The sequence below is a fragment of the Leucoraja erinacea genome, chromosome 27 (assembly GCF_028641065.1).
Source record: "Leucoraja erinacea ecotype New England chromosome 27, Leri_hhj_1, whole genome shotgun sequence".
NCBI lineage: Eukaryota > Metazoa > Chordata > Chondrichthyes > Rajiformes > Rajidae > Leucoraja > Leucoraja erinaceus.
Window position 1 is genome coordinate 19876008 of NC_073403.1, and position 24801 is coordinate 19900808.

The 24801-nt window shown below is 42.0% G+C and overlaps 1 protein-coding gene across 7 annotated transcripts in view; it reads right to left on the reverse strand.

Moving 5' to 3' along the window:
• The window catches only part of hdac5 (histone deacetylase 5), a 277929-nt gene extending 253493 nt beyond the window's left edge, over positions 1–24436 (reverse strand). For 3 of the 7 annotated variants that reach the window (XM_055657250.1, XM_055657259.1, XM_055657251.1), the window contains exon 1: positions 22452–22595. The gene's annotated coding sequence lies outside the window, so the exon portion shown is untranslated. Of the gene's footprint in view, positions 1–22220; positions 22424–22451; positions 22596–24130 lie in introns of those variants that run through there. The other 4 variants (XM_055657256.1, XM_055657254.1, XM_055657258.1 and 1 more) reach the window with 3 other exon arrangements.
• Between the last annotated feature and the right edge of the window lie 365 nt (positions 24437–24801).

Below are 24801 nucleotides of genomic sequence, written 5' to 3' on the forward strand. Positions count from 1 at the left end.
AGGTCAAGACCAGACTGATTGCTGGGATGTCAGGACTTTCATATGAAGAAAGACTGGATAGACTCGGCTTGTACTCGATAGAATTTAGAAGATTGAGGGGGGATCTTATAGAAACTTACAAAATTCTTAGGGGGTTGGACAGGCTAGATGCAGGAAGATTGTTCCCGATGTTGGGGAAGTCCAGGACAAGGGGTCACAGTTTAAGGATAAAGGGGAAATCCTTTAGGACCGAGATGAGAAAAACATTTTTCACACAGAGAGTGGTGAGTCTCTGGAACTCTCTGCCACAGAAGGTAGTTGAGGCCAGTTCATTGGCTATATTTAAGAGGGAGTTAGATGTGGCCCTTGTGGCTAAAGGGATCAGGGGGTAAGGAGAGAAGGCAGGTACAGGATACTGAGTTGAATGATCAGCCATGTTCATATTGAATGGCGGTGCAGGCTTGAAGGGCCGAATGGCCTACTCCTGCACCTATTTTTCTATGTTTCCAACCCCATATCAGAACTTTTTGGTCCAATTTTTTAAGCAAGGGCAATGTCATGTCTACGGCCTCCAATATGGGCAGTTGGCTCCTCGGGTATTAAGTCCTCTCAGTATTACTCTCGCACTCTTCAACCGTAACTGAGCAAATCGTGGAGCCCTGCTGACGCTTCATGGATTATGTGCAAATGAGGGAGACAAACGCTCATGAACTACCTGTCAGCTTCTCCAAATCAGCCAGTAGGTCATCCATTTCCCTGTCTGTGCATTCTTAAGGTGCATTATAATTGCTTTCCATAAGTCCTCCAACTCAAGGACGTGCCATAATGACACCAGCATTCCAGTTTTGACATCAGGAATTCAAACTGCTGTAGGCATTTCCTGGGTATCTTTGTCTACACCGCTGGAGGTGTCCACAACTTCCCATGTAGCACAGAATGTACACATCACTCAGCTGAGTTGCCCTGCCCTGCCAACCACCTTCAAAGAAAGGACTCACCAATCGATAATATGCCTTGAACTTACATCACTTTTGCACTTTCAATGATGCTGGTCGTGAGTTGCTCTTACCACTCATCATTGAGTTGGGGAATTCTGCAAATTAGGGGCAAATATCTGTATTTGAAGGGCCATGCACTCAGAATTGATCTCTATAAACTACACTTTACTCCTGGCCCATGTACCTGAAGCCAAGACACCCAACTTCATTTAGTTGATACCAAATATCAGTTAATATCTAGGGCGGCACGGTGATATTTACAGCGCCAGTAGACCCGGCTTCGATCCTGACTAAGCGAGCTATCTGTACGGAGTTTGAACATTCTCCCAGTGACCGTGCGTTTTTTCCGAGATCTTCAGTTTCCTCCCACATTCCAAAGAGGTGCGGGTATGTCGGTTAATTGGCTTGGTGTAAGTGTAAATTGTCCCTGGTGCCTGTAGGATAGTGTTAATGTGCGGGGATCACTGGACAGTGCGGACTCGGTGAGCCAAAGGGCCTGTTTCAGCACTGTATCTCTAAATTAAAACTAAAAATAGCAATAGCTTTCGCAAATAGGTAATCTCTAGATTACATGTTTACCATCTAAGATAATGAAACAGTAAAGGTATGCCCACTTCAAAGAGATTATTCTCTGTTTGACAGGATTTCTTAGTGTCCTCCTCTGACTGCTCCACATCTTTACTGGCCATCTTTCCTCTACACCCTCAATCAGGGTGCAGATTTCAACCTAAAATACCGACCATCCCTCTGCCTCCACAAATGCTGCCCGACCTGTTGAGTTGCTCCAACAGTTTGTTTTTTTGTCTCACATTGTAGACTGCAGTGCTCAAAACACCTCCTCACCAACTTGATACCTCCTATTTATGTTCATCTTTCAGGTTCTACTGTGAATAAACTTAATCGAATTCAAAAAGCTTGTCGCCTGTATTGATTTCGTCAGTTCTGTACATTCCTGGAAACCTTTAACAGCCCATAACCAAAAAAAAATCAAAAGATTAAGCTATTTTAGAAACAAGATATATCTCATATTACAACCACGCCAAATCATTAATGCTAGTATGGGCAATGGGAATGAAGCACCTTTTGAATGTGGCTCATAATACACTTAAGGTTGTTGTGTGCAATTAAATTGGACCTAGTCATTGGCACTCATTGTTTCTAAGAGCTTAATCCACACCCATTGTCCACCACACCTCCCCTGCAGTTTCATAGAAAAAGAACAAAAAGAACATTTGGACATTGAAGTTGGACTCAAATAGGTGGGTGGGGTGGTGATAGCAAAAGAGTGGATCGTGGTGTAGCTCTTGGGGCTCTGAAAACGTTGCAAAACCAAACCAAAATAGATGAAGCTTGCGTACTATCTTATCCACCGGATAAAAGCCACAAAGTGCTGGAGTAACTAAGCGGGAAGGGCAGCATCTCAAATAAAGTTCATATGATTTGTGAAGCTAGTTTAAAATGTAAAAAAAAAAGTGTGCAGTTAGTCAGCATTACAACAGATTTATGATGAAAACTTATTTCCATGACCCACGCCACCTACATATCTGTAAAATGATAAACTGAACTGTTTTATTATGTTTTTTGTACTTCTTCACAAGTTAGATTTTCACCATCCAGTCTTATGCCACACATACTGTCACTTATGCCGCCTGCTCACTACAGAACTAAATTTGCCTCAAGTAACAAACAAATCAATTTCTGGCTTCTTATAATAGAATTTGAATTGTGGCCAAACTTCAACATTTCTTTCCATTAATAGTTTAATACTTTCTCTTTCTGAGATTTACAGCAGGCTGCAGCAAGACTTTAAAAATTCTCATTTCTATATTTACTTCAGTCTAATAAATCTACAAATTTGCTACCCCCTCCAAAAAAAGGGTAACCAGCACTTATCATTCAAGGTGACCAGCTGGGCACAAACCGTGTTATCCTTCCACTAAGACAAGGGCAGGAAAATACATTTATAGTGAAACAAATTATGCCTTCTTTCCCTGCGGACATTATAAAAAGGTTTGGTTTTAAATATTTAATTTCTTACTCAAAAAGCTTAACACAGGAATACTGAAAACTGCCCATGTGCTCTTCCAAAATGGTCGCTTTCTAAAAGTTAAAACTGATTGCTGCATTGTGACCCAATTGTTCAGAGCCCTTTTTCAGAATGACAAAACTTATGATTTAAATAATCTAGTTATTTGAACATTTCACATTCATGAATAATGTTATTTATTGGGCAAAAGACAAAATTCTAAGTGACTATTACCAATACTTACACTCTGTATCTAACCCCATCAATATAACCATTTATTCCTGTATACTTATGAGTTTGTCAACCTGCCCATTAAATACATCACTAAAAAATGTTCAAGGCTTTGATCATGTCATGCTCAGCCACCTATTTATGAAGAAAAAGTACGCAACTTGTTCTGCCTTTCCAAAAAAGATATAATCTTCAAATTTGGGTATGAAAAATACACACCTTATTTGTACCTTCAATGTTCATTTCAGATTATTTTATGACATGGAGACTAGACCTCTGCTCTCCAACCCAACATTGCTCTAACCATTCTCTGCTAGTAATAATAACCTGCCTTATTTTCAGTAATTGCTTTTTTATAATTGCCAAAGCTGATAATCCAAAATCTGTTACTTAATTGTGAAGATTAATTCAGTTTCTCAAGGAATAATCTTCAAACAAAAAGATCTGTGAACAATTCCAATTCATCTTTCATTTACTTCCACATTTACTCCCTGTACAACACAAATGAGGTTCAACCGAAGAACATGAAAAACACATTGTAGATGTCTAGGGTCAATTCTCACAAATGTTAAAGCTGACAAGGTTTGTTAAGATTGCCGTGATCCTTATACAACACAAAATTTATAATTTAAATATTAAAGCATTCAAAGCAGTAAAATAAGGAAGCAGGCTATACAGCAAGCTCTCCGTAAACAAGTTGGGAGGGATCAGTTCTTAGATTTGGTCACTTAGTAATTATGAGGTACAAACAGAGGAGTAAAGCAAGTAAGAGTCATGTACGTTAAATCTTCAGATAGCAGTCATATTGTACTGAATGTGGAGAAACGATAATTGAATCGATATGCCGGATTGTTTAAATTCATTCTGGGGATCAGCATTGCTGGCAAAGCTGGCATTTATTGTAAATCCTCAGTTGCCCCATAGAAGGTGATGAGCTGTCATTTTCAAGCGATATCAGGGCTCGAAATTAGCCAATGGCAACCTACAGTCCCGCCGGGCAATCTAAAAACCACGCCATTTTGCCCGGCTTGGCAAGCACCTGGGGCACCTATCGTTTAATTCTGAGCGGACCCCTCTATCTCTCTCCGTCTCTGCCCGCCACCCGTATCCGCGTCTCGGGTCTCCGCCCATTCCTCATCTGCCGACAAGGCAGGCCGCCTTACACATGCGCACAACCACGGCCAACACCAAAGATCTGATAGCGAGGATCTTTGGCCAGCACATCATCGGCCGTGGTTGTGCGCATGTGGCGCCCTGCACATGCGCACTGCAACTGGTCGGCGTATGCCACTTTCTCCCTCCCTTTGCATTGTGGGAGATCTGGCCGCCATTGCTGTCCGGTCGCCGCGACCGCTGAAAACCAATGCAGAATCACTCGCTGGAGCTGGAGTAACTCCCCGGAAGCTTCTTGGTTTCCGGGTCCTCCAATTGTCCTATCTGGGACACATGACAATAAAACTCTCTTGACTTTAACTTAAACAAAAAAGGGTTCTTGGGGAAATAAAGAGCTACCTTAAATTTAATTGCTTCTGGTTGGGTACCCATAGTAGGGTGAAGACTATTCCATGGTTTAATTGTGCGGGGGAACTACATGGAGCAGCCAGCATCTCTGGATAGAAGAAATTGGGTGACATTTCGGGTAAAGACCCTTCTTTAGATTTCCTCTGGTTTTAGTGTTTTTAGTTTAATTTAAAGATACAGCATGGAAACAGGCCCTTCAGCCACCGAGTCCACGCCGACCACCAATCACCCATAGTTTAATCCCACGCATTAGCGACGTAAATCAAGAGTCAAGAGTGTTTTATTCTCTCGCGTCCCAATGAAATCCTTACTTGCAGCAGCACAACAGAATATGTAAACATAATACAGGTGCGCAACCTTTTATCCGAAGATCCAAATAACGAAAAGCTCCAAATAGCGGACATTTTTTCAGTCCTTGAAGAAAAGTCCTTGAAGACGTTCACCGAGGGCGGCCCAAATAGTTGACAGCGGAACCTCCGGTCGGTCCTCGAAGAAAGGGGAACTAAATCCCCATTCATAAAAGACGTGAGGGAGATCCCAGATCAGCAACTCCAGCCCAGCCCCGCTCCAACTCCAGAGGAACACGCTCCCCGTAGGGGCAGAAGCTGATGGTGTGCAAGGTACGACTTGTTCTTGGGGTGGCGCAGCTCGGGCTGTGGGCGAACTGCCACTTGTCGCCGTAGCGGCCCATCGGGGAGCGTGTTCCTCTGGAGTTGGAGCGGGGCTGGGCTGGAGTTGCTGATCTGGGATCTCCGTGCTTGCAGTGGGCCCGGGGGTCGGTGTCCCGATGAGGGGGCGCAGCTCGGGCCATCGGGGAGTGGCCTCTGGTGGTCCTGACGTCTTCGGCCACCCCCCTGTACAGGAGCTGAGACTGGGAACTGTACCGCCCTTGCAGGAGAGTGGGGTTGTTTGCAGTTGCAGAGGGAGGGGGCAAGGGCGGTACAGTTCCCAGTCTCAGCTCCTGTCCAGGGGGGTGGCCGGAGATGTCACAGCCCGAGCTGCGCCCCCTCATCTGCAACCCCAAGAACAAGACGTACCTTGCACACCATCAGCTTCTGTCCCTACGGGAAGCGTGTTCCTCTGGAGTTGGAACGGGGCTGGGCTGCTGCTGGCTGTGGGTCTCTGGGATCTCCGTGCTTGCAGTGGGCCTGGGGGTCGGTGTCCTGTTGGTCCTGACGTCTCCGGTGACTGGCACCGCCGACGTGAAGACAGTGGAGAGGGGAGGGGAGGGGTCACACGCATGGCCGGAAAGCAGAGGGGTGTAGGTGGGGTGAAACTGAAGGGAGCGACAATCTGCTGCTGCCTGCCCGTTAAAACGTTCCCACGCAAGACTCACGATACACTGTGTATCGTGAGTCTACCGTGGGAACTTTTTAACTCAGCAGGCAGGTAGCAGCAGATTGTCAATTATTAACCCTCCCGGCCCATCGGGGAGCGGATTCCTCTGGAGTTGGAGGGACAGGGAGACACAGCGGCTTTTGAGAATGGTGGGCAATCACTTCCAAAATTCTGCCCACACAGTCAGTACACCTCTCCTATACTTGTCTCCCGCTCTAAGATTATCTCGCAGAGAATGATCCCAGCCTAACCCTCCCTATTCTCTCCTATCCTGCAAGAAAAAACTACATTGAAGACTCAAACTCGCGATCGAGTAACTACCGGGATCGAGGCGCAAATTCGCGACCTTGCGGATATGAGCCGAGCACTCTACCACTGAGCCAGCCGTTAAAATCTACGCTAAAAATCTTCCAATCCGAAAGCTGAAAAATTCCGAATTACGAAAAGTGTCTGGTCCCAAGGCTTTCGGATAAAAGATTGTGCACCTGTACTCTGTATACAATGTTAAAAACGAGAAAACAAAACAGTGAATATATAACTATACACGCACACACACAATTTCCCTCCTGGGATTAATAAAGTTCTATCGTATAGTATCGTGTGTGCAGGAAAGAACTGCAGATGCTGGTTTAAACTGAAAGGCACAAAAAGCTGGAGTAACTCAACTGGTCAGACAGAATTTCTGCACAAATGGAAAATATTACGTTTTGGGTTGGGTCTGAAAAAGGTTCCTGCACACCTTTGGAATGTGGAAGGAAACAAGAGCACCCGGAGAAACATAGAAAATAGGTGCAGGAGTAGGCCATTCGGCCCTTCGAGCCTGCACCACCATTTAATATGATCATGGCTGATCATCCAACTCAGTGTCCTGTATCTGCCTTCTCTCCATACCCCCTGATCCCTTTAGCCACAAGGGCCACATCTAACTCCCTCTTAAATATAGCCAATGAACTGGCCTCAGCTACCTTCTGTGGCAGAGAATTCCAGAGATTCACCACTCTCTGTGTGAAAAATGTTTTCCTTATCTCGGTCCTAAAATTTTTCCCCCTTATCCTTAAACTGTGACCCCCTTGTTCTGGACTTCCCCAACATCGGCAACAATCTTCCTGCATCCAGCCTGTCCAACCCCTTAAGAATTTTGTAAGTTTCTATAAGATGCCCCCTCAATCTTCTAAATTCTAGCGAGTACAAGACGAAAACCCATGCGATCAAAGGGAAAAGGAACAAACTCCATACAGACAGCACCCATATTCAGGATCAATTCCGGGTCTCTGGCAATGTTAAGCAGCAACTTTATGGCCAATGTACTGCCCCATAGTCTTGAACTGAATTAAAACATACAGTAGCTGTAAAGGGGGACATAGCATCACTTAGAGATTTAAGACTGAAAATGGATAGTTGTTTTTTTTTAGTAACCAAAGTTATCAACGTATAATTTTTTTGTGTGTTGGAAAATAAAATATAGTGGCACAGCTGGTGGACTTGCTGCCTCACGCCAGAGATCTGTGTTCGATCCTGTACTCGGGCATTGTGTTGAATTTGCACATTCTCCCTGCAATCATGTAGGTTTCCTTCCAAATCCTAGACGCATTGGCTTTGTAGGTTAACTTGTCTCTGTAAAATTGCCCCTAATGTGTAGGGAGTGGGCGAGGAAAGTGGGATAACAGAACTTGTGTGAATGGGTAGACAAAAATGCTGGAGAAACTCAGCGGGTGAGGCAGCATCCATGGAGCGAAGGAAATAGACAACGTTTCGGGTCGAGACCCTTCTTCAGACTGATGTGAGGGGGCGGCGGGGGGAAGGAGGGGGGGGGGGGGTGGGAAGAAGAAAGGAAGAGGCGGAGACAGTGGGCTGAGGGAGAGCTGGGAAGCGGAGGAGAAAGCACTACCTGAAATTGGAGAAGTCAATGTTCATACTGCTGGGGTGTAAACTGCCCAAGCAAAATATGAGGTGCTGCTCCTCCAATTTACATGGGCCTCACTCTGGCCATGGAGGAGGCCCAGGACAGAAAGGTCGGATTCGGAATGGGAGGTGGAGTTGAAGTGCTGAGCCACCGGGAGATCAGGTTGGTTATTGCGAACCGAGTGGAGGTGTTGGGCAAAGCGATCGCCAAGCCTATGCTTGGTCTCACCGATGTAGAGCAGCTGACACCTAGAGCAGCGGATGCAATAGATGAGGTTTCAGGAGGTGCAGGTGAACCTCTGCCGCACCTGGAAAAACAGCTTGGGTCCTTGAATGGAGTTAAGGAGGGAGGTAAAGCCACAAGTGTAGCATTTCCTGCGGTGGCAAGGGAAAGTGCCAGGAGAGGGGGTGGTTTGGGTGGGAAGGGACGGAATGACCTGGGAGTTACGGAGGGAGCAGTCTCCGCGGAAAGCCGACAGGGGAGGAGATGGGAAGATGTGGCCAGTGGTGGGATCCCGTTGGTAGATAAAGCTGGAGAAAATCAGTGGGTGAGGCAGCATCTATGGAGCGAAGGAATAGGCGACGTTTCGGGTCGAGACCCTTCTGCAGACTGATGTTGGGGGTTGGGAAAAAGAAAGGAAGATGCGGAGACAGTAGGCTGTGGGAGAGCTGGGAATGGGAGGGGAAGGGGGGGAGCAAGCAAGGACTACCTGAAATTGGAGAAGCCAATGTTCATACCACTGGGGTGTAAACTACCCAAGCGAAATATGAGGTGCTGTTCCTCCAATTTGCGGTGGGCCTCACTCTGGCCATGGAGGAGGCCCAGGACAGAAAGGTCGGATTCGGAATGGGAGGGGGAGTTGAAGTGCTGAGCCACCGGGAGATCAGGTTGGTTATTGCGAACTGAGTGTAGGTGTTGTGCGAAGCAATCGCCAAGCCTGCACTTGGTTTCACTTAGGTTGATCATACGCTGAATAATCCAACCAGAATTTTGTTTGGAAGTGGAAAGAAATAATAGAAATTGCATTCATTGCAACGTGCAAAAAGAGATGAGATACTGTTTTGTAATTTTGCTGCATGTCATTGTGGTATATATCATGTCTTGATTAGTGAATATATTTAGTTTGTGACTTTATTTGAAGCAGAAATAATATGTGAATGCTTCATTGACCATAATTCTGACTGGTAACTACGCACTTCTTCCGAGCACATTATCGCAAGTGTCATGCGAGCAGTCTTAAATGACCACCTAAACTGTAATTTGGCAACCTAAAATGCTGCCTAGGTTGCCCGGCTGGCAACAGGGAAAAAAAAGTTAAGCGAGAGTCCTGGATATACCGTGTGCACTATTGCTGTTTGGAGCAACCGAGTGGCTCGCTGCGCCATATCGGAGGCCAGTTGAAAGTCAATTACATTTGTGCAACTGGAATTGTGCAAATGTAGAACTGGGCAAGCAAAGCAGATTTTTTCCCTGCAAAACATTAACAAAATGGGTCTTTAAACTGCAATCTGGTCACCATCTGTTATTAGTTGGCTATTCTAGATTATTTAATTAACTGAATTTAAACTCCACAGCTCATATCACTGTATTAAATCCAGACTATTCAATTATAAGTAAATTGAAAACTATGCTTCTCAACTAGTATGCTATCATTGTTAAATTACATTACTGCACGAATGCCTGCAGTGCATGTTATTAAAATTCATGCTTAACATCTTGTTGAAAGTGACCACCAGAATAATTTTGAAATGTCATGACAACCAACAGGTGACAACCTCCCTAATATTACTATCAATTGTGTCTGTTAAATATGTTTATCTTCTTTAAATCCAATGTTATTAAGAAATCTGCATGTCAAGAAAGTCCTCAGTTTAATGTCATGAAACTATTTCAAAGTAATTTAATAATTTTGTGAGCACATTAAGATACACGCTTACTTGTTATATGACAGAGAAGCTCATTATAAAAGTTGGACATTACCACAACTGTCAGGAAATGATGGGGGGGGGTTGCACGAATTTCAAAACATTTAAAAAGAAAACGATCCATAAAATGAAAGTTATTGATATATGGAAATAGAATTGAGGCTGCAAAATTCATTGCTAGAAAACTAAAACTTTGTAACTTGGAATACAGAATAAACCGATCATTCCCGAATGCTTGCCATTTCCTTCAAAGATTATTTTTAGAACAGCATACCACTACACAAAAACATCGGCTTTAAACTACATGTTATTCCGATTTAAAATCTGATCCAAATCCATGAACTCTGCCGTTAGATTCAGCTGTAAACTGCAGCAGTTCAAGTAGTCTCTCCTTTTCCAGGACAATAAATGCTGGTCAAAGAAACCAAATTAAATTAAAGCATAGAACAAGAGATTCTTTATGTCTTAGACCCCTACTGACAATCACTGTCCTGTAATTTCCTCTGGAGTCATTTTAACTACCTGTACACACACCACCAAGTTCAAAATGAGTAACCCAAGTTACTTTCATTCACGATATGGTCGACCCAAAAATCCCCCAGGATATCGATTACATTTTGTGTGGACCTGTTAATGATTTAAACATTTCACATTAATTGAAAGTAGGTAGTGTAGTCTTACAATTGATAAAGTAATCCAGTTTCTATTTAGAGAGATATAAAATTCATGTCAGTCAGCATCTGAAACATCCACGAGTTATGTTCATTTGGAATGAAATATGCACATAAATACATTTAATCTTTATTTATTTGCAATAATCCTGAAATGTAATTATTAGATAATTTTAAATAATGATGTGTGAAAAATAGTCTTGTGCAAATTATAACAGAACGTGAAAATGTAAAGTTCCTCTCGTGGACATTCCTGACTAGTCTAATATTCTGTACTTCAAAGATTCCACGACAGAGTATTTTAAAAACCAATTAAACAGTTTACATAGTAATCTGAGGAATACATTTTGTATCAACTATTCCTGAATGCATCCACAGAATTGTGAATTGCTTTAGGGAACAGTAGGATATATTGATAATCTTATAAATGATTCGTACTATTTTTCTTGGCTTAATTATTAGAAGTTTTCAATCCACTTCCTATACTAAGAAACTAAAATATCATCTCTTTTCTCAGAACTCAGAATCTCCTGCCCACTTTTTCAAACTCAAACTCCACAATTTAAAGAAAGGTAATTACAGACAGTTAATGTAAGACAGGTAGTAAATGTGTTCAAATCTATTTTTAGTGTGTTATCAAGACACTTGGAGAATATCAATGCACTAGACAAAGTCCACTTTTAGTTTCGTTTAGTTTAGAGATACAGTGCGGAAAAAAGACCCTTCGGCCCACCGGGTCAGTGTCAACCAGCAATCCCCGAACATTAACACAGTCCTACACCCACCAATTTTTACATTTACCAAGCCAATTAACCTACAAACCTGTACGTCTTTGGAGTGTGGGAGGAAGCCGAAGATCTCGGAGAAAACCCACGCTGGTCATGGGGAGAACGTACAAACTCCATACAGACAGCACCCGTAGTCGGGATCGAACCCGGGTCTCTGGCGCTGCATGGCAGCAACTCTACCGCTGCGCCCTCACAAACACCCCACCCCCCCCCCAAATCTATCACCAACAATTCCCACCATCTAGGCCATGCCTTCTCTCATCACTACATTCAGTCAGGACTTCAGAGACCCGAAGTCACATACAACCAGGATCAGGACAGCTACTTTACCCACAACTGTCAGGTTCTTGAAACGACCTGCCTAACCCTAACCTTAACTTGACAACAGGACACCACAAACCACCCCTTGCACTACCGTGCACTTGTTATTTTTTATAATTATGTTTTTGAACTTCATGTTTCTTTTGCACAGTCTTTTTCCTTTAGAAACTTTACATGTGATTTATGTATAATTTGTTTTTGTATGTTTGTCTAAGTCTGTGATGCTGCTGATAGCGGGATTTTTCATTGCATGCAAATCTCTCCATACTTGTGCACATGGCAATGAAATCAATTGAACTTTGCTAGAGGTTGAGAGTACAACACCAAGAATATCTTACCATAATTGCACTAATGTACATCTGGAGTAATGTGGGCCGTTTTGATCTCCTTACTCGAGAAGAAATACTTGGCCACAGAAGGAGTGCAGCAAAGATTCATCCGACTGACAGGACTATCATATAAAGATCAGCTTGACTGGTCCTGTATCATAGAAACATAGAAAATAGGTGCAGGATTAGGCCATTCGGCCCTTCGAGCCTGCACCGCCATTCAATATGATCACGGCTGATCATCCAACAGTATCCTGTACCCGCCTTCTCTCCATACCCCCCGATCCCTTTAGCCACAAGGGCCACATCTAACTCCCTCTTAAATATAGCCAATGAACTGGCCTCAACTACCTTCTGTGTTAGAAAATTCCAGAGATTCACCACTCTGTGTGAAAAATGTTTTCCTCATCTCGGTCCTAAAAGATTTCCCCCTTATCCTTAAACTGTGATCCCTTGTTCTGGACTTGCCCAACATCGGGAACAATCTTCCTGCATCTAGCCTGTCCAGCCCCTTAAGAATTTTGTAAGTTTCTATAAGATCCCCCCTCAATCTTCTAAATTCTAGTGAGTACAAGCCGAGTCTATCCAGTCTTTCTTCATATGAAAGTCCTGACATCCCAGGAATCAGTCTGGTGAACCTTATCTGTACTCCCTCTATGGCAAGAATGTCTTTCCTCAGATTAGGAGACCAAAACTGTACACAATACTCCAGGTGTGGTCTCACCAAGACCCTGTAGAACTGCAGTAGAACCTCCCTGCTCCTATACTAAAATCTATTCGACATTTTAAACACCAGATTCAAACAAGGTCAAGCAGAGATCAAATGCAGGTATTACTCGTTTAGCACTGCCGTGCATAACACTCCTTTGCTACAGCGCTGTTTCATTTTTTCCAAAAACAAAGAGACCGTAGAATATGACAGCAAAAAAATAATTTGCTTGTAACGTTTGCCCAAACCTGGAGATTATGTATTAGACTTGCCCATCACTATTTACAACACGCTGAACTCCAGCCCTCTAAAAGGCCTGTTCGCGCGTTCCTCCAAAGCATACGAAGGCGAGGGTCTAAGACATGACGTCAGACTAGGTCAGGGCTGAAGCAGTGTGCTTGCCAACCGCTGTCAGGAGATGGTTCATCCTGCACACACCAAAGCCTCTCCACACTGATAGTTTGTTGAGTATATCCTCAATATTACAATTCGGAGGGGCTTGTTGGAGTTGGCCAGGGGCAGCAGGTGATCTAAAGGACTTCTCTGTTTGTCTAATGAGTTCGAGGAACCAGAGGTAGACTTCACTTCTTAATTGTAACTCATCCTTGGATCCAGTTGCATTCCTCCTGATTCCTTCCCCAGCCCCTCTCACCCTGTCACTCACAATATAACAAGGCAGAGCAAAGTTCAATCCAACTTAACAGCTGCTCTCTCCCAGAATCCGTCTGCCCTAGGAAGCAGGTAGACCTCACAAAAGGACTTCATCCATGTTGGATTCCACTCATGTAACATTTTATTCTATGTGCCAATTACAACTGTGAGGATGGGTGGTGGTGGGAAAAAAAAAAAGTGTTTATGGCAGCTCCTCAGAAGTGAACCACTTCAGTGCCCAGTGCGGGTTACTGGACAGACCCATTGACCAACACAAGAACAAAGTGATAACTCTGCACGGGGGAAATCAAAGCTCGAGTCGGTGAACAAAAAAAGAAGAAAAAATAAATCGTGAATACAGTCATTTTGCCTCGTTTTGTAATGGAGCAGCAAACGGAAGTGGAATAAATGGGTAAACATCTGGAGTAAACATTGCGGAAAACCATACGGACTTACAAGTGAATTAGCAATGAGCGAGTTTATGCAAAGTTATAATGATCCCATATAGCGCTGATTGGTTTAGCGTTTTATTTTCTAGGGATGTATCAAGAGCATTAATATTGGTATTACACGTCTCCAGATGTGGATAGACATCTGGGAGTTAAAATGGCCAAATGTTTTTTCACTAAGATTGTGATGAATGTGCAAAATTCCCCACCAATGTACATGGAGGCAATATTATTAGCTTTTTAAGGGGATAAGCAGATTGGGCAGATTCAGGACATAAACGGGATTAAATGGTATGCAAAGAGGACAGGAATATGATAAGCTTGAGGATCACTTGTTACCACTCTGAATGATGGTACAGGCTCAAAGGCCCCAGTGAACAGCTCTTGTTTTTATTTTCCTCAGTTCTGTGTAATTCCAGCTCTCCCACATCCTCTTCACCACGTCTGTCTATCTCATTATTTTCTTTCACGCTTGACACACCTTAATAAGATAATAAAGCATACTTAATGATTTATGGGAATCAATAACAGATGATACATTGGGAGTTTTTTTGGGGGCGTGGGGATGGAAAGAAAGAGGAAGAAATGCCCGTTGACGAGCAAGCCATCTAAGCTTACTGGATTTCCAAATTTGGGACATGTCTTTTTTCTGCCTTGAATCTTCTGACGAGAAACCTTTAGTCAGACAATTACAGAAGCTTAGTGGCACAGGATCTCACAGACTGAAATAGCATATTTGGCCGCTACAATGTTCTGAAAGCCAAAGAGGCCCCATCACCCCCAACCCCTTCTCCCCACCTGTCAAAAAATGTCCTGATATCTGAAAACTGCATTCACAAACATTTACTAAAATTGTTACATCACTAATTATTTCTTCAAATTAAAACGCCACAATATTCACATGCTTAAAAACAATTTAATACATATAAATCAAATGAATTAAGTCAGTCAAATAAAAAACTTCTTGCCAAAGTCGTTTCATTAAATAGATTTAACAACAGGTTAAGTTGGTTGGTGCAGGCTCAGCAGGCAGATTTCCCAACCTAAGTGCCACAAATTCTGAGCAATTGATGCTCTCCTAGCATGCCACTGGTATCCCAGGATCAGAACATTGCTGCAGCAGAAGGCTGCACTTGGAAAGTCCCAGCTTCTGCTGAGTGAACAAGAACTAACAATCACAGTGGAGCTGCCAACTTTAAAAAAAAATAGATCAGGGTCAATTACAAGGATTAGTGGTTAATGGCAACTGAACACCAATTGTTGTTCCATGCAAATACCCACAGACTATCCATGGGCTTTCAATCTTGCAATTTACTAGGATTAGAAAGCCTTTTCAGCATAGCGTCCTCTACAGGAAACCTGGCACCACCAAGAACAAGACAAGCAAATGCATTCTATCTTGAGTAACTGCATGTTGCTTTAAACTGTTTGAATAATCCTCCCAGAGGCGGAAAGAATGTAAACAAGAATGTGCAAGTTCGAACCCTTTCATTTAATGCCAATCATGAACAAAATTTCGAGGAAAAGAAAGATGCAATAAGAATGAACAAGTAAGAGAATGAGCAAACAAATCAGAGAAAAGGTGTGTTGGAGAGAGCTGGAGCAAAGGAAGAAATGAGTATAAAGGCATTGGCACACACATTGGGGAGAGAGAGCACAAGAAATTTATCAAGACAATTTCAAAGTTCAGCATCCAATGGTTGAGCAAAGAAAATTGGACATAAAAATTGCATAGAGTGGGGATAAAGAATCAACGCAGCCTTAAGAGGCTGTCAGTACAATGCACTGGTCAGACCCAATTTACAAAACAGTGTTCAATTCTAAGTCCCACAAATATATATAGAAACATAGAAATTAGGTGCAGGAGTAGGCCATTCGGCCCTTCGAGCCTGCACCATCATTCAATATGCACAGAGAGTAGTGAATCTCTGGAACTCTCTGCCACAGAAGGTAGTTGAGGCCAGTTCATTGGCTATATTTAAGAGGGAGTTAGATGTGGCCCTTGTGGCTAAAGGGATCAGGGGGTATGGAGAGAAGGCAGGTACAGGATACTGAGTTGGATGATCAGCCATGATCATATTGAATGGCGGTGCAGGCTCGAAGGGCCGAAGGGCCGAATGGCCTACTCCTGCACCTAATTTCTATGTTTCTATGTTTCTATGATCATGGCTGATCATCCAATTCAGTATCCCATACCTGCCTTCTCTCCATACCCTCTGATCCCCTTGGCCACATCTAACTCCCTCTTAAATATAGCCAATGAACTGGCCTCGACTACCCTCTGTGGCAGAGAGTTCCAGAGATTCACCACTCTGTGTGAAAATAGTTCTTCTCATCTCGGTTTTAAAGGATTTCCCCCTTATCCTTAAGCTGTGACCCCTTGTCCTGGACTTCCCCAACATCGGGAGCAATCTTCCTGCATCTAGCCTGTCCAACCCCTTAAGAATTTTGTAAGTTTCTATAAGATCCCCTCTCAATCTCCTAAATTCTAGAGAGTATAAACCAAGTCTATCCAGTCTTTCTTCATAAGACAGTCCTGACATATCAGGAATCAGTTTGGTGAACCTTCTCTGCACTCCCTCTATGGCAATAATGTCCTTCCTCAGATTTGGAGACCAAAACTGTACAAAATACTCCAGGTGTGGTCTCACCAAGACCCTGTACAACTGCAGTAGAACCTACCTGCTCCTATACTCAAATCCTTTTGCTATGAAAGCTAACATACCATTCGCTTTCTTCACTGCCTGCTGCACCTGCATGCCTACTTTCAATGACTGGTGTACCACGACACCCAGGTCTCGCTGCATCTCCCCTTTTCCTAGTCGGCCACCATTTAGATAATAGTCTGCTTTCCTGGTTTTGCCACCAAAATGGATAACCTCACATTTATCCACATTATACTGCATCTGCCAAACATTTGCCCAATCACCCAGCCTATCCAAGTCACCTTGCAGTCTCCTAGCATCCTCCTCACAGCTAACACTGCCCCCCAGCTTAATGTCATCCGCAAACTTGGAGATATTGCCTTCAATTCCCTCATCCAGATCATTAATATAAATTGTAAATAGCTGGGGTCCCAGCACTGAGCCTTGAGGTACCCCACTAGTCACTGCCTGCCATTATGAAAAGGACCCGTTTACTCCTACTCTTTGCTTCCTGTTTGCCAGCCAGTTCTCTATCCACATCTCTATCCACATCAATATGTACATTAGTCTGAACAAACAAAGTTAAGGGCCTGTCCCATTTGGGGTCAGTTACGCGACATCATTTAAGCGTCACGACAAGCGCGTCATAACGCACGCGTGACGCTCGCATGGCATGCATTACGTCTGCATGGTGCACGAACTATTAGAAGGAAGATTGAAAACAAACTAAACATGACTTCAAGTGGAATGTCAAAGACATTTGGAAGCAAGATATTGAAACAGTGTAAAAGCAAAACCTTCCATAAATCAGGTGCGAGATTGCTCGGCCATAGTGGAAGGGATTTGGGGATTCTCAAAATCCTCGCACGCCATCTGCATGATGTGCAAATGACGCCCAAGTGGGGCAGGCCCTTTAAGCAACAAAAACCCAAAACATTTTAATAAAATGAAGGTGGGGTGGGGATCGGAATAATGGCCTTTGATAAATAAAATATTACACGGTACACAGGTACACACTTCCAAAGTATATTTTAAAACTGCAACGGATGCAGCCTCATCTTAGCTCATACGTTCTTGAAGAAACCAAATGCTCCACAATATTGAAAGATGTTTCCACTGCTGCCTTATTGAAAGATATATTTCCACTGCTGTCTTTCACTTTCATAACTATGTATATGGGCCTTCCTTTCCTTGTCTAACAATATAAATAATCGAGGGCTTCCGAGGGCTCACAACGCTTCCTATGTCACAAATGCTGACGAGCACTCCCGAGCTTTCTGGATTGCTTTTCCAGAACTTTCTCAATGGTCATTACCCCCTCCCTCTAACCCCTCTCCCTCACACTACCTCTCTACCCCCTCCCTCTCTGACTCCTCCCTCTCTGAACAACCCCTCCCTCTCTGCCCAGCCCCCTTCAGAAACCAGCCCTCCCCTGTGACGCTGCAACCCCCCACCCCTCAATCACTACCACCCCCCCCCCTCTAGCCGCGCCTGCGGGTTAGCGGTTATGCACGAATGGATAGAGCGAGGAATGGGGTAAAAGGAGCGAATGAATAATATTAATATAATATCAAGGGGGGGGGGATTAGATGGTTAGTGTGTGTGCGCCGCCAAAGGCCGCCCCCCACCCCTCCCCCCAACCGCACGTTGAGGGGACGGGACCCAACGGGTCCCACTTGGTCTAGTGTATTTGTGTGTGTGTGTGTGTGTGTGTGTGTGTGTGTGTGTGTGTGCGCGCGTGTGTGCGCGCGTGTGTGAGATATATGTAGAAATCATTTTTACTCCATTTCATTTTTGTTTATCCATTTTAGAGCCGTATTTATATTCATAATTAGAATAGCTACATTAATATTTAATCTGAATTTTTAGCAATATACCTGCAAAGGTGATTCATTTATTCTTCACAAGCCCCCCACATACAAAATGTTCAATACATTTAAAAAAAAATTTTTTACTAATGCTAGCCACTGGTCATTTGATCTATGATATTCCAAATCCCAGATTTCTGCAGTTCCTGTTCCTTCCACTTTTATTTATTCCATATGGTTCGGACATTAAGGCGTCTTTATTTTTGTGCACTATCTTTTTTGAACACTCAGTCACAGAATATTCTGCTAACAATTTCTCCCATACCAATTATTCTTGTTCCAGTTACTTACACCAAATTGCAGGTCTTTCCTCTTTTTTACTAAAACAAGCCATACCAATAAATATTTTTTCCATTCCTTATTTTAACGTCACTATACCTTATTTAAAGCAATATACCTGTAGTCAAGTCTTACGTTTGCTACCTAACTGAAGAGTGGAAAACTACAGATGCTGGAAACCTGAAATAACAAAGACTTTCTTCCCTGCACTCAGCAGTATACATTAAAGTAAACTTACTTACCAAGTTTTACAGCTAAACAAAATACCTTCTATGTGAAATGTCCTTAAAGCACATGATTACCAATATTCTACAGTAAAGAATTATCTAAGATTGTTGTCCCTCGTACCTGTAAATAACAATTTGATCCAGATTAAATTATTTGGTCTTTCAGCCACTTCCTTTCTTTAACCTCTGCATTGATGGACAATGCTTGGTATTTGCAAACTGCTGAGTAACATCAAAATCTTCATTGCACTGGAAACATAGTACTGTTCCCATAATTTACCAAAACATTGACCATCCCTTTGCGTCCACGGATGCTGCTCGATGCCGCCCCCCCCCCCATATATCGCTCCCCGAGTTCCTCTAACAGTTTTTTTTTCTCCTCTTCATTACTCTGTAGCTTTTTGGAGACCGAATCATTCCTTTCCTGCATTACATGATCTTTGTCTCTGAATGTCAACAATTCTAGTTCAACTATTCCTGAACCTTTCTTCAGTGCCATACGGATGCAATATTTACAATCACCTGTAAATACTCATTTACCAACTTTTACATTAACAAACATGCATTTGATAATTCCTTTAAAGTAAAGTAAGGGAATATATTTAAATTAGTGAAAAGTGGCTTGTCTCAAAGCCTTTTATGTATTTTAAAGTGTGAAATATCTTAAATAATCTGCAGGCAGTGCAGTAAAGGAAATATTAGTAATGCTCAATATGCAGATGAGGACAAGGCCAAATATCCAAGTTTCAAGTGATGTTCTATGACCTAGTTTTATACCTTTGCAGGGAACAAAGGGAACTAAAAGAATTAATAGGTGAACAAGGCTGCAAAAAGGCAACATTTGCTTTAAACTGATAAAAATAATGGTTCAATGTTGTTCTTCATCTTGAAGACATGTACTAATGACGTTTAAAACTATTCAGAATGTGAAACGCTATTTAAGCAAAATCATTTTTTTTGGTTTTCCACAAACTATTAGAAGGAAGATTGAAAACAAACTAAACATGACTTCAAGTGGAATGTCAAAGACATTTGGAAGTAAGATATTGAAACAGTGTAAAAGCAAAGCCTTCCATAAATCAGGTGTGAGATTGCTCGGCCCTAGTGGAAGGCATTCTACGCTGTAGAACCTCACTGAGTTTCAAAAGTTAAACAGTTCTCTAGTCACTAGCTAGTCTTATTCATTCCAGAATAGAAAATTACTCAAAAGGCAGTAATCTTTTTCTTAAAACATGTCAACACCAGTTAAAAAAATTTTCTATTAGGTTAATTGTTAATTTTCACTGCCATTATTCATATAATCCGAGAACCTGTGTTTACTATGATACCTAAATGTGATTGTGGGTGGAAATGCAATAAAACTGAATACGAAGAGCATAAAACATGGAATGAGCAAAAATAAATTGTTCCAAATTTCAAAGCCCATCGAGCTTAAAAGTCAGCACTGCAACCAATCTTCCACACACATTAGTAGAGTTTTTTTTTCCCTGAGTGAATCAGGACGCGACCCTGCAAATAATGGCACATACTTGCAATATCACACAACATGTAATATCACACAACTTTTTTGTGTACCAATTAGTATTTCTGGCAACTATATAATTAATACACAGATCACCCACTCGTTAGTAAACCAATATCTGAGGAGTTCTGTTCATGCACAAGTGGATAATTATGGACAAAAATATGTTTAACTTTTTAAAGTTACATTTTCAGTATCTGGAGATCTGTTCGAACAAAAAATACCATGAAAAATTCATAGTCTTTTAACCCAAATAGGAAATGCAACAATTTACTCCCAAGCTCAATGTTTCAGGTATAGAGAGATATTCTTTCAATAAAACATAAACACACTGAAGCTGCTGCTGTAGCACAACAGACTTAGCAAGTCACAGGTATTCATGGACTGTATGTGACTCACACAATATGTTGTTACTGCTAAGCATATTTAAATACATTGGCAGCTCTTTCACACACCTCAGTGGCAAATCTCACAAACAGAAACATGCTCATGAGGCTGTTATGTCTCAAAAAACTTCAGTGAGTATTAGTCACCGTACAAAGTGTCAGCTCAAGTATATCTCCTTGCTCAATAAAAAAAATCTTTCTTGGTCAGAACCATACAATTTAGTGGTCAGCAATAAAAGGCAAATTGAAATCTGGAATTTAAGCTTATTAGTGGATAAGAAAGTCTCGGAATATTAATACTAATTTTTATCTTATTTTAATAACCACATTTTTCCATAGGTTCTCACATTTTTCCAGAATATCTGGCAGATTCTTAAAGGTCACTTCCTCCAAGCAGTAACTAAACGAATGACTGCATCAAAATCACCAAGATCCCCGAGATTTATTTAACATTATCTTAAGATTGACTTAATAAGACTTTTGGACGTTAAGATCATATAGCACATTGAAAGCCAAAAGTCAAGTTCTGGGTGTATTTTCGTTTTTAAAAAGTACAATTACTTTAAGATTGTTGTAATGATAAACGTATAAATATTACCAAAATTCTGCAATTAGTTATGAACCTATTGTTTTACTGATGAGTAAAATGACATCTGTTTTTCACTGCCCACCACGTAATTAAGGAAGCAGACATCCCCAATTGTTCCAGTTTTAAAGCAGAAAGTAGTATTGATTCAGTTTACGTGGAATATACTTTTCTCCATACAAAAAAAGTTTTCTTTGTGTGCACATTATAAATACAGATGTGATAACACATGATGATGAAATGTGCATTACTTTGCTGCATCAATGACAAATCTTAATGTAACTTTAAAATCACAATACCAATCTGCGACAGCAAGCTTGTCACTCGATTCTTTTCCACATAACGTTTGTATCAGATGACATTTTAAATTCGTATTCCTAAATGTATATAAATTTACTGAAACTTATGTCAAAATTGTATCACCTCAGGGAAAGAATCGGATTTGTTCTTTCCCCCACAACCATAAGTTAATGCATGAAAAAAAAACGTACACACCGTTACAGTAAGCATTACAGTGGCAAAATTTAGTACACATGTTTAACTTAGTACTTTAACGTGTCACGAACCGGGCTTTGTGCATGTTTTTTTTATTATAACACTTCTTCTGTAACCCATGGATGATGTTAATATCGTAAACCTTGGTAAATTACTTGTTGCACAATTGCCCGTTTCATATTTACAATTGATACTGGGCATTATTATCAACGACGAGCGTGCGGCTGAGTTTGATAACAATAAAGAAAATATTTACAAAATGCAAAATATGTCGTCCCTGCAATAAATAATAATTACACAGAAAACTTTGTCTGCCTCTTTTGCCCTCCAGTCCCACCGCACAATAACATTCCACGCAATATAGCAAACATACCTTTAAAAAACACCTACTCTCTTTTCCCATCCCACGGTAAATAAACATTGTCCTTTAATTTACTCTGCATTGCTTTGCAGTCCTTGGAGTGGCCTCGCTCCACTGAAAGCATCTTCCCCCTTTCACTAGTTAAACTCCTACCCTTCAGCGCCATGTTACGGGGGACATCTCTTCCTATCGTGTAGCCGGGGATGAAAAGTGCAAACCGTGCGCTCGATCTCTGGGCAGTACCTTGGCTCGGCCAGTCGGCGGGCGTCCGCTGTGCCGGGGCCGTGCGACGCTCGCTGTTTTAATCCCCCCCGCCCCGGCTGCCCGCACCCGCTGTCAAACTCCACGCTCCGCCATCTTGCACCGCCGCCGCCACCGCCGCCGCGCAACAACATCCCGCCACGTGACCGACCGTCCGGCCAACCGCGCACCCTCCCAGCTCCGGCCTAAAAATAGCCTCTTTAGATCAGCGCAGTATGAATAATGCAAGAGCATGTGGCTCAGTGCAGAACAGCAGATGCACTGTGTGTGTGAATGAGAAATCCTGGCAGGCATGGATGCAACACTCTTTGCAAAACGTCTTGTTTTTATCATATTAAAACTCGTACTATTGGGGAACGAGGAAACTCGGCACGCATGGATGCAACACTGCAAAACAACTTATTTTATATTAAAACTCATACTACATATGAACGAGGAAACCTGGCATGCATGGCACGCTCTTTGCAAAACATCTTATGTTATCATGTTAAACGTACTATATATGAATGAGAATGTATGGCATGCAGCACTCTTTGCACAACATCTTATTTTATCATATTAAAACTCACACTATATGTGAATGGGGATACTTGGCGAACATGGATGTAACGTTATCTTTGCAAAACGAAACCATCTCGTTTAATCATACCGAAACCTAAAACAAACCACGAAGTGCTGGAGTAACTTAGCGGGTCAGGTAGCATCTCTATAGGACATGGGGATGAACATAGAGCACCCATCCACGTCTTCCTGGCCCGCTGAGTTCTTCGTGTGTTTTTTTTGTAAGCCAGCATCTGCAGTTCCTCGGTGTGCCGATATTTACACCTTTATTATCTGTGAATGAGAAAATCTGGAAAGCAATGGACGCAACATTCTCTTTGGAAAATATTAAATTAAAACTAAGACTGTGTATGAATGAGAAAAGCTGGCAAGCATGGTTTAGGTCTATTACTATCACGCGTACCGAGGTACAGTGTTTTGCATGCTATCCAAAGCAGATAATACTATACATGAATCGAATCACGTCAAATGCGATAGTCGAGCAAAGGCGGAAGAAAAATGAAAATATTAAGTGTCGTATGCAACGTTCTCTTCGCAAATAAAAAATCTTATATTATCCTATTAAAACTCCGCACTGTTTAAGAATGCACGTCGTTCTTGCCAACGAAACACTGCAACATGTGCTCATTCAATATTTTTCTTAAAATGTCAACTATTTTAACACATTTTAAAAATAAACATCCCGTTTGTTGAAATGGATTCGCAACCTGCCTTACTCATTTTGGTTACAATCTCGTTTAACATTTCCCATGGCGCTAGCCCTACAAAATATATTTATAGCTATTCCTCAGAATCGGAATTTGCCAGTCTGGATGGTACACCCCGAAATCAGTGGAAGGAAAAAAATCACTTAAAGGAAACACCTGCTTGACAAGCAAATTTTTTTTTTAAATATCCCATATGCAACCCCGTTAAAATTACGCGGCATCATCTCAGAAATAATGATACATTAAACATCTCCGCCCAATCTGCAACATATTTGTTCACAGTCGGGTTTTTTCCGCTCGGGACGGCATCGATTTTCACGCTCAGATTTTGGCTACGTGCCGCTGCAGTCTGTATGTATCACCTTATGATTTTCAGGAATGGATATGACCTACCACAGCACTCGGACTCTGCACTCGTCAAACATAAGAAATTGTCGCCGAGTTGTTTAAGATGCAGCTTGTTGGTACTTTTCTTCGCATTAACTGCAATTTCGCCGGGCAATCTGCCGTCATCGCCGTTGGCTCTGTTTGACAAGGAAACGATGTTCACGTTTTGATTGAACATTTAAGACGTAGTAATTGATTCCTTAACCTGTTCGTTAAGACTGCAGTGAAACGGCATTTGTGTATTCACCTGAAGTAGCTTCAGAACAGCAACGCAATAAGACTATTGTGACCACAAGGAACTGCAGATGCTGGTTTATTAAAAAAAAAACAGTCGGACTGGTGCATTCCAAATATTGCACAATACTTAAGGAAATTATAATTTTACAAAGATTGGTTCGAAATGTACTCCACACTAACATCCTTTTATGTTATCCCGTATTCCATTGGCTTGCGTTGAACAATCTGCCTTGTCAATTTGATATCAAGTTCCAGATGAGTTGCCACTTTATTTCAACAATTCCAAATAGTAAGTTCATTCATGTCTTTCTGGTACCAAATTCCAGTTCATTTTTGTTCTGCATCATTCACTTTGTCTTCTAAAGCAACCCCTGGAGATGCGTTACTCAATTTCTGAGTGCAATTATAAAAGATGAAATAGCGGCACATTTGGATAGCAG